Here is a 9621-nt window from a genome sequence, read left to right as displayed (position 1 = left end):
ACAAATATGTCATTGCAATGTTTGGAAAGGGAGTTAATGAGATGATGCTAGATATGCAAGAAGAAGGCGTCAGAGTACCCTGCGAAAGAATGCAGTTGCCAGGCAGGACACCAATCAAAGTGCAAATGAAGGAGAACAAGCCAGGAGTCTCATGCCAAATAGTGAAGTCAAGTCCGAATCAACCAAGAGTGCCAACCTAAGCAACCCTGAGTCAGGGGAACCTTATTAGGCCACACATCATGACGTGCAGTGCCAAGCAAGTGGAGAAATCAATCAAGCAAGGAGACATGGTTTACCTATGTATGATTCAACCCATTGAGCAAGAGGACACCAAGGTGTCACTAAATTGATTGCTTATTACGCATTCTCTATTTAATAATTTCATGTCAATAAATTAATGACTTGCTTTTCTTTAAGTGTTGATGATGATCTAGCATGGCCCTGAGACCATTTAGAGACCAGCATTTCTAGTGTATCACTTAATGGGGTGATCAAGGCACTATGACGGGGATATCTAGAACAGGCAGTACAAGTTATGAAGGGGGAAAGAAGTGTCTGCCAAGTGTAAGAGTGTACATAAGAACCAAGGAGTTACACATAAATGAAGATGGATTGAGTTTTAAGAAGAGGAAGTGCATTAGCATTGTGTTATGTATTTATGTGTGCATCTAGGGACACATGGGAATGTTTTACTTGTGTGTAATGAGCATTGCATTCATTTGGGGTCATCCTCTCCCCTACAAGTCAAGGTTTAAGGTCTTTTCTTTCATTAAGAAAGACAAGAGAGGGAATTCTCTCACTAAAAAAGACGAGAGAACGTAATCCTCTGGAAGTGAGAAGAGAAGTGATTTTCTCTTTCTAAGGTCTAAAATGACACAAGATTTTGTGTGGAATTCAATCTTAAGGTTGAGGCCCAAGGTAATCTAATGAACTCTCCTTATCTATGACTCAAAGTGGTTACATGGACCACAAGTTAAGAGTACAGTTTAAAAAGCTACTTTTTGGAAAATCCATTTTTAAAATATCTCATAATAGAAAAACAATCTCTAAAAATAGGTCATGTGGGTTATCGGAAACAACGAGATCTACAACTTTCGTGTTGGACGTTTTTTCATCCAAACAAGGCACAAAGAGATATCTCAAAATTAGTGTTGCAGAGTGGAACAACCACATCTTGCATGAAGAACAACTCAACTCTCTCTCCAAGAAGAGAAGCTCTTGGATGCCTATAAAAGAGGAGACTCTCTTTGGGTGTAAGGGAGGGGTGAAGGAAGCATCACTTTGCACATATCCAAGAGGAGAAGAGAAGGTGCAAGTATTGCGGAAGCCCTGTTGAAATCAAGTGTTGTGGAAACTCTAGTGAAATCAAGTTCCAAGAGGAGAAGAGAAGGTGCAAGTGCTGCGGAAGCTCTGCTGAAATCAAGTTCCAAGAGGAGAAGAGAAGGTGCAAGTGCTGTGGAAGCTCTACTAAAATCAAATTCTAAGAGGGGAAGAGAAGGTGATGCGAAAGCTCTGCTAAAATCAAGCGCTAAGAGGAGAGCCCTACACATATTGTGTAGGAGAGAAGGAGACTCAAGAAGGATCAAAAGGTGCCAACTTCCAAGTTGTGCAAGTGTTAGCCAGTTGTATACCGTGCAAGGAACCGTGATCTTGTTTCCAAGGTCTACAAGTAAGAACTGGCTTATGTGTAACGGAGGAGCTTGCTCCTTGTCAATAATATAACTCCACAAGGGGGGGGATTGGCCCATCTTCCAGTCCCTAGTGTGTTGCCAATTTCTCTACCTCTCTCTCTACATCTTTCTTTTCTCTTATCTATTCTTCCTCTGTGCCAACATAATATTCACCATATATATTTTAAGTATATAAGAAAGTCGAGTGTGTATCTCAGATTTTATAACAGTGGTATCAGAGTAGGTCTCTTTGCTTTTCTCAAAGTAAAGGTGATCCTTGCAAGAAGAAGGTAAAAATGGCAACTGATGAAGCACCCACAAGTGAGCAATTACATGCTCAATTGATAAAGTATCGTAGCTTGTTGGAGATTCCCGAAGTACATCAAGTGATTGACAGCTTAAGGGCAAGGGAATAAGCTACTTATGAAGGACCGAATCCACCAAAAGATGGTGATACTAGAGGAAACACCATTGCACCAATTGATGGTGAAGATGCAAAGCATCCATTTGCTGAGAAGCTTCCTAAAAGGAAGAAGGATTCTCCGGTGAAGAAGAGTAAAAAGACCTCACCTCGAGTGAGGTGGATAAGGAGGGAGTCATCTCCCTCAGCAACCAGCTACTCCCATAATTACTCGAGCTCCTCCTCCTCCTCCTCATCTTCTAGTTTATACTCTATTGGTTCTAAGTCTCATGTGATCCACAAACGGACAAAGAGGGACCATAAGAGGAGCAAGCTTAAGAAGACTAAGACTTTCAAGTCTGGGGATAAGGACATATAGTTTGACTCTTACTCCAGTAAGAGAGATCCTGCTAAGGCATTAGCCTTTGTCAGGCAATTTGAAGTTGCTTTTTCTGATGGTAATTTCTCAGAAAAGTCCAAGCTAAGGCAGGTAGGCATACACTTGAAAGACACCGCTAGCAATTGGTGGTTGACTCTCATTTTGGAGGGAAGGAAACCTACGACTCAAGAAGGAGTGGGATTGGCTAGGCCAGAAAGAGCATGAAAAGGTCACTAGTTATGTGGACAAGTTTTGGTCTACTCTTCTCAAGGTTACTCCTTTCATGGAAATCAGCGATGAAGAGAAGAAAAGGAAGTTTGAAGCTGGCCTACTCCCTCATTTACACAGAACCATGAAGGTGTATCCACATGAAACCTTATCTCGCATGATGGAGTCTGCCATCATAGCTGAAAGTTTGCATACACCAGGTACATCTCGAAAGTTGGAGATGAGTTCTTATAGAGCTAAACAAGAGCAGCTCTATGATCAACCAAGAGACAGGACTAATCGAAGAAGACCTACCTTTACCCATGACCAATATTCAAAGCGAGAGGGTAACAAGAAGAAGTGCAAGTATCTCTCGCCATTTGAGATACAAAAGTACAAAGAGGAAGGAAGGTGCTTTCTTTGTGGTGAGTTAGGGCATATGAAGCTTGATTGTCCTCACAAAAGGAAGGAAGCAAATGTGGTTAAAGATCCTCCTCCACCATCCTCAAATTCTGTTCCAGATGTGCAAGCTAACATGCATTCAAATGAGAAGAAAAGACAATTCTTAAAGGGTTGGGGGACACTCAACAATCAACGAGTTTTTGATACTCTTTGATCCAGGGTCCACAGATAATTTTGTATCAACAGAGACTGTTGAAAGGCTACCAATTCCATCGGATCAATTGGGAATACCAATTGGATCAGGTTCGGCATTTGAAGGACTTACAACCAATTCTACTTCTATTAAAGGGAAGTTGAATCTTAGAATTGGGGATTACCGCGACCAAGAATCTTTTCTACTTGCACCCATAGGTAGCTGTGATGTTATCTTAGGCATGCCTTGGCATTACAAGATTAGACCTCTTCTAGATTTTGTTAAGAAGACCCTTGCATTTCAATTCAAGGGTCGGAACATATTATGCATTGCTGATGCTCGAGATTGGCCTGTGCCAATGGTTAGTCATGTTAGCATTTCTAAAGAAATGAAGAAAGTTATTTCTGCGTACATGATTTTTGTGAGAGAGTCAAAAGAAACTAATGATTCAAGGGTACTTGGTGCCTCTAATGAACACACAATACCAACTAATGCTTCTAAGTCTCAGACTTTAAAAGAACCCCTCTCTTTAATTGACCAAGCTAGACATGATTTTGTTAAACAATATGAAGATTGTTTTAGTGATTCACTCCCAGGAGAGTTACCTCCTGAGCACCCAGAAGATCACACAATTGATCTTATCCCAAGCAGTTCACCACCTAACCAACCCCCTTACCGAGTAAGTGCAAGTCAGCAAGAGGAGATCCTAACACAAGTAAACAAATTATTGGAAAAAGGGTTAGTTCAACCTAGCTCTTCTCCATACTACTCTCCAGTCTTACTTGTTCAAAAGAAAGACGGTTCTTTCCATATGTGCATAGACTACAGATCTTTGAACAAGATCACAATCAAGAATCGTTTTTCTATCCCAAGGATAGATGATATCTTGGATAAGTTGCAAGGGGCTAGTATCTTTAGTCGCATTGATCTTAAGAGCGGCTATGACCAGATATGGATAGCACATGAAGATGTTCATAAGACAGCTTTTTGTACAACATTTGGACTATACGAGTTCTTAGTCATGCCATTTGGTTTGACTAATACACCTGCCACATTCAATCGAATGATGGAGAGAATTTTCAGACCTCACTCAAAGTTCACAGGTGTCTTCTTTGATGACATTCTAATATTTTCACGGTCTGAAGAAGAGCATAGAAAACATATATCTATTGTTTTTCAAGAGCTTTGCAAGCATAGACTACAGGTCAATGCTAAGAAGAGTGAATTTTTTCTTTCGGAAATTCATTACTTAGGCCATATTGTTTCTCACAATTTGGTGAGAATGGATCCTCAAAAGATTCGACCCATTGTTGAATGGCCTACACCTACTTCTGTACATGAAGCTAGAAGTTTCTTGGGCCTATGTTCATACTATAGGAGGTTCATATGAGGTTTTGCATATGTTGCATCTCCTCTATATGATCTTACTAAGAAGTGAATGCCTTTTTGCTGGGGATCAAGGCAACTACAAGCCTTTGAAAGAATTAAGTTTCTTGTGACTCAAGAACCAGTTCTCATAGTTCCAGATCTTCAAAAACCTTTTGAAGTTCACTGCGATGCTTCTAGAGATTGCATTAGAGCTGTGCTTAACCAAGAGCATCATGTAGTAGCATTTGAGAGCCGATGCCTCAAGGATGATGAGCTACATGCTCCAATATATGAGAAAGAGCTTATGGTGGTGGTACATGCTCTTCAAGTATGGAAACACTATTTACTTGGTGCAGATTTTGTTATCAAAATAGATCACCAAAGTCTAAGATACTTCCTCACTTAGAAGAAGCTCTCAGAGAAACAGATGCGTTGGGAAAATTTCTTATCTATGTTTCATTCTCAAATCTTTCACACATATAGAACTAAGAATGTGGTAGCAAATGCTCTATCACGGTGACCTCGAGTGAATTCAATCACAACTGTTTACCATAACGAGTTCATGGATTTACCCAAAATGTATACAACTGATTCCAACTTCTCAACCATATGGGATCAGCTTAACTCAGGTTAGTCGATTATACCTTATTCGATTCGAGATGGTTATTTGTATCATCATCAAGCAATTTGTGTAGCATTACCATTGCGACACAAGGTAATGGATGAAGCACACACATCTCCATATGTTGGACATAGGGGTATTCTATCCAGTACTCAAGCATTGGAAATATATTTCTTTTGGCCCACTCTTAGAGTTGACATTGAAAGATATGTCCGCGAGTGCAAGATATGCCAAAAAGTAAAGTATGACATACATAAACCAACTGGTCTATTGAAGCCATTACCTATTCCCAATGAGCCTTGGGAAAGTATAGCCATGGACTTTATCATGGAGCTTCCTCGCACACAAGCAGGCAATGATGCAATTTGGACTATCATTGATAGATTCAGTAAGCAAGCTCACTTTATACCTGTGCGAAAGACAATCAAAGCCGATCATATGGCTAAGCTATTCATTGCTCATATTTTCAAGCATCATGGCATGCCTAACTCTATTATAAGTGATCGAGATCCCTGCATGACCAACCTCTTTTGGCAAGCTCTCTTCGAGAACCTCGGGACAAAGTTAAAGTTTTCATCCTCTTATCATCCTCAAACGGATGGGTAGAGTGAAAGTGCTAATTCTATTGTTTTGGACCTTTTGAAATCCTATGTCTCTAATAATCAAAGAGAATGGGAAAAGTATTTGCCTTTAGTAGAGTTTGCATACAATAATACGGTGCACTCTAGTACTGGCAAGGCACCCTTTGAGATTATCTATGGTAAGCCTCATTTACCACCCATTTTTCTTACGAAGGATAAGATCTTTGCAGCAGATGAGCTTGTTAGAGACATTGATACAACTTTCACTCAAGTAAAAGTTGCTATCCAAAGGACACAAGAGAAGCATAAACGCGAAGCAGATAAGCATCGTCGTAAGTTAGATCTCAAGTTGGGACAATGTGTTCTTCTTAAGTTTGTGAAGGCTCGCTTGAAGAAGCAGAAATGTCAAAAGGGTAAAGTGGTTAAGCTTTCTAATCGCTATTATGGCCCTTTCAAGATCACAGATAAGATAAGCGATGTGACTTTTTGTTTGGATCTACCAAGTCATTGGAACATTCATAATGCTTTCCATATAAGTTTGCTATGTCCCTATATTGGAGAACCTCCAATGGAACCAATCAAGGAAGATTTACCTGACATAGAAGAAATAGAAGAGTTGCTTGTGCCTGAAAGAATTTTACACCATCAGGACAATACTCTAAGGTCAGGTAAGGTATTATGGAAGTATCTGGTTAATTGGACGCTCAGTTTATGATAGAGAGAACTACAAGACTTTCCATATCTTCTTAAGGACTATGTATCCCCTCTACAGTTGAGGTTAACTATTTAGAAGCCAGAGGGATGTCACTAAATTGATTGCTTATTACACATTCTCTATTTAATAAATTCATGTCAATAAATTAATGACTCACTTTTCTTTAAGTGTTGATGATGATCTAGCATGGTCATGAGACCATTTAGAGACCAGTATTCCTAGTGTATCACTTAATGGGGTGATCAAAGCACTATGACGGGGATATCTAGAACAGGCAGTACAAGTTATGAAGGGGAAAAGAAGTGCCTGCCAAGTGTAAGAGTGTACACAAGAACCAAGGAGTTACACATAAATGAAGATGGATTGACTTCTAAGAAGAGGAAGTGCATTAGCATTGTGTTATGTATTTATGTGTGCATCCAGGGATGCTTGGGAATGTTTTACTTGTGTGTAATGAGCATTGCGTTCATTTGGGATCATTCTCTCTCCTACCAGTCAAGGTTTAAGGTCTTTTCTTTCATTAAGAAAGACGAGAGAGGGAATTCTCTCACTAAGAAAGACGAGAGAACGTGATCCTTTGGAAGTGAGGAGAGAAGTGATTTTCTCTTTCTAAGGTCTAAAATGACACAAGATTTTGTGTGGAATTCAATCTTAAGGTTGAGACCCAAGGCAATTTAATGAACTCTCCTTATCTATGACTCAAAGTGGTTACATGGACCACAAGTTAAGAGTACAGTTTAAAAAGCTATTTTTTGAAAATTCCATTTTTAAAATATCTTACAATAAGAAAAATGATCTCTAAAAACGGGCCATGAAGGTTATCAGAAACAGCGAGATCTACAACTTTCATGTTGGATGTTTTTTCATCCAAACAACGCACAAAGAGATATCTCAAAATTAGTGCTGCAAAGTGGAACAACCACATCTTGCATGAAGAACAACTCAACTCTCTCTCCAAGAAGAGAAGCTCTTGGATGCCTATAAAAGAGGAGACTCTCTTTGGGTGTAAGGGAGGGGTGAAGGAAGCATCACTTTGCACATATCCAAGAGGAGAAGAGAAGGTGCAAGTGCTACGAAAGCCCTGCTGAAATCAAGTGCTATGGAAGCTCTGGTGAAATCAAGTTCCAAGAGGAGAAGAGAAGGTGCAAGTGCTGCGGAAGCTCTGCTAAAATCAAGCTCCAAGAGAAGAAGAGAAGGTGCAAGTGCTGTGGAAGCTCTACTGAAATCAAGTTCCAAGAGGGGAAGAGAAGGTGCAAGTGCTGCGAAAGCTCTGCTAAAATCAAGCGCCAAGAGGAGAGCCCTACACATATTGTGTAGGAGAGAATGAGACTCAAGAAGGATCAAAAGGTGCTAACTTCCAAGTTGTGCAAGTGTTAGCCGGTTGTATATCGTGCAAGAAACCGTGATCTTGTTTCCAAGATCTACAAGTAAGAACTGGCTTATATGTAATGGAGGAGCTTGCTCCTTGTCAATAATATAACTCCACAAGGGGGGGGGACTGGCCCATCTTCCAGTACCTAGTGTGTTGCCAATTTCTCTACCTCTCTCTCTACATCTTTCTTGTCTCTCATCTATTCTTCCTCTGTGCCAACATAATATTCGCCATATATATTTTAAGTATATAAGAAAGTCAAGCATGTATCTCGGATTTTATAACACCAAGGTGCCCAAACATCAAACCAGCAGTATAGAAGTGGCAGAGATACTTGACGAGTTCAAAGATAATGCTAGCAGAGCTACCCAAGGGTCTACCACCCAGAAGGGATGTGGATCATAAAATGGAACTTAGTCTAGGATCTGCCCACCAGCCAGAGCACCCTATCGCATGAATCACACTGAACTCATGGAATTGAAGAAGCAGTTGCATGAATTAGAAGAACAAGGTTTCATCTGCCCCAACAAATCTCCCTTTGGTGCCCCAATGTTATTTGTTAAGAAGAAGGATGGGGGACTTAGACTGTGTGTAGATTATAGGGCCCTTAACAAAATCACCATAAAAAACAAATATCCCATGCCCCTAGTGGAGGATTTCTTAGATAGGCTACATGGAGTCAAGTACTTTAGCTGCATAGACCTTAGGTCAGGTTACCATAAGATTTGCATAGCAGAAGAAGATATCCCTAAAATAGCTTTCTACACCTGATATGGTAGCTTTGAATGGTTAGTCTTAGGATTTCGCCTAAGCAATGGGCTAGGCACATTTTGTGGCCTCATGGATGGAGTCTTTAGACCCGAAATAGATGTCTTTGTCATTATCTATATTGACGATCTACTAGTCTATAGCAAGACCCTAGAAGAACACAAGCAACACTTACACTTAGTCTTTGAGAAGCTGCGGCAACAGAAGCTATATGCCAAACCAGAAAAATGTGAGTTTGCAGTAAAGGAGTTAGAATTTTTGGGCTTCATTGTAGGAGCAGCTAGTATCAAAGTGGACCCTAAGAAAGTGGAAGCTGTCCAAAAATGGCATGTACTGAAGACTGTAAGGGAAGTGCGGGAGTTCCTCCGCTTCATAGTATTTTGTAGAAGGTTCATCAAGGATACAGCCTCATCATCACCCCACTCTCCCACCTCACCAAAGAAGATAACACTTTTACATGGAAAAGCGCACAAGAGGAAGCTTTTGAACAGACGAAGAAATGCATGAGCCAAACCCCATCTTGAAGGTATTGAACTTCACCAAACCCTTCGAGATCTCCACATATGCATCTGATTATGGCATTGGGGGCATAATGGTGCAAGAAGGCCACCCCATAGCTTATGAATCCAAGAAGTTCACAGATGTTGAAACTAGGTGGAGCACACATGAGAAGGAAATGCTTGCAGTCATCCATTGCCTCAGAAAATGGAAGCATTATGTTCAAGACAAGTACATAGTAGTCTTCACCAACAACATCTCCCTCAAACAGTTTCGATCCCAACCCAAGCTATCGGCAAAACAAGCTTGTTGGCTAGACTTCCTAGTTGGATTTGACTTGGAGATAAAACACAAGCTCGGCTCCACCAATAAGATAGTAGATGCCTTAAGCCGTAAAGGTGACTTGAAAGCCATTAGTGTGGTCAGTAGCAACTTTTTGGAGCTAG

Source organism: Lygodium microphyllum, chromosome 17 (assembly GCF_053477565.2).
Source record: "Lygodium microphyllum isolate KBCC chromosome 17, Lygodium_microphyllum_v1.1.10, whole genome shotgun sequence".
Taxonomy (NCBI): Eukaryota; Viridiplantae; Streptophyta; class Polypodiopsida; order Schizaeales; family Lygodiaceae; genus Lygodium; species Lygodium microphyllum.
This window is presented reverse-complemented; position numbering follows the sequence as displayed.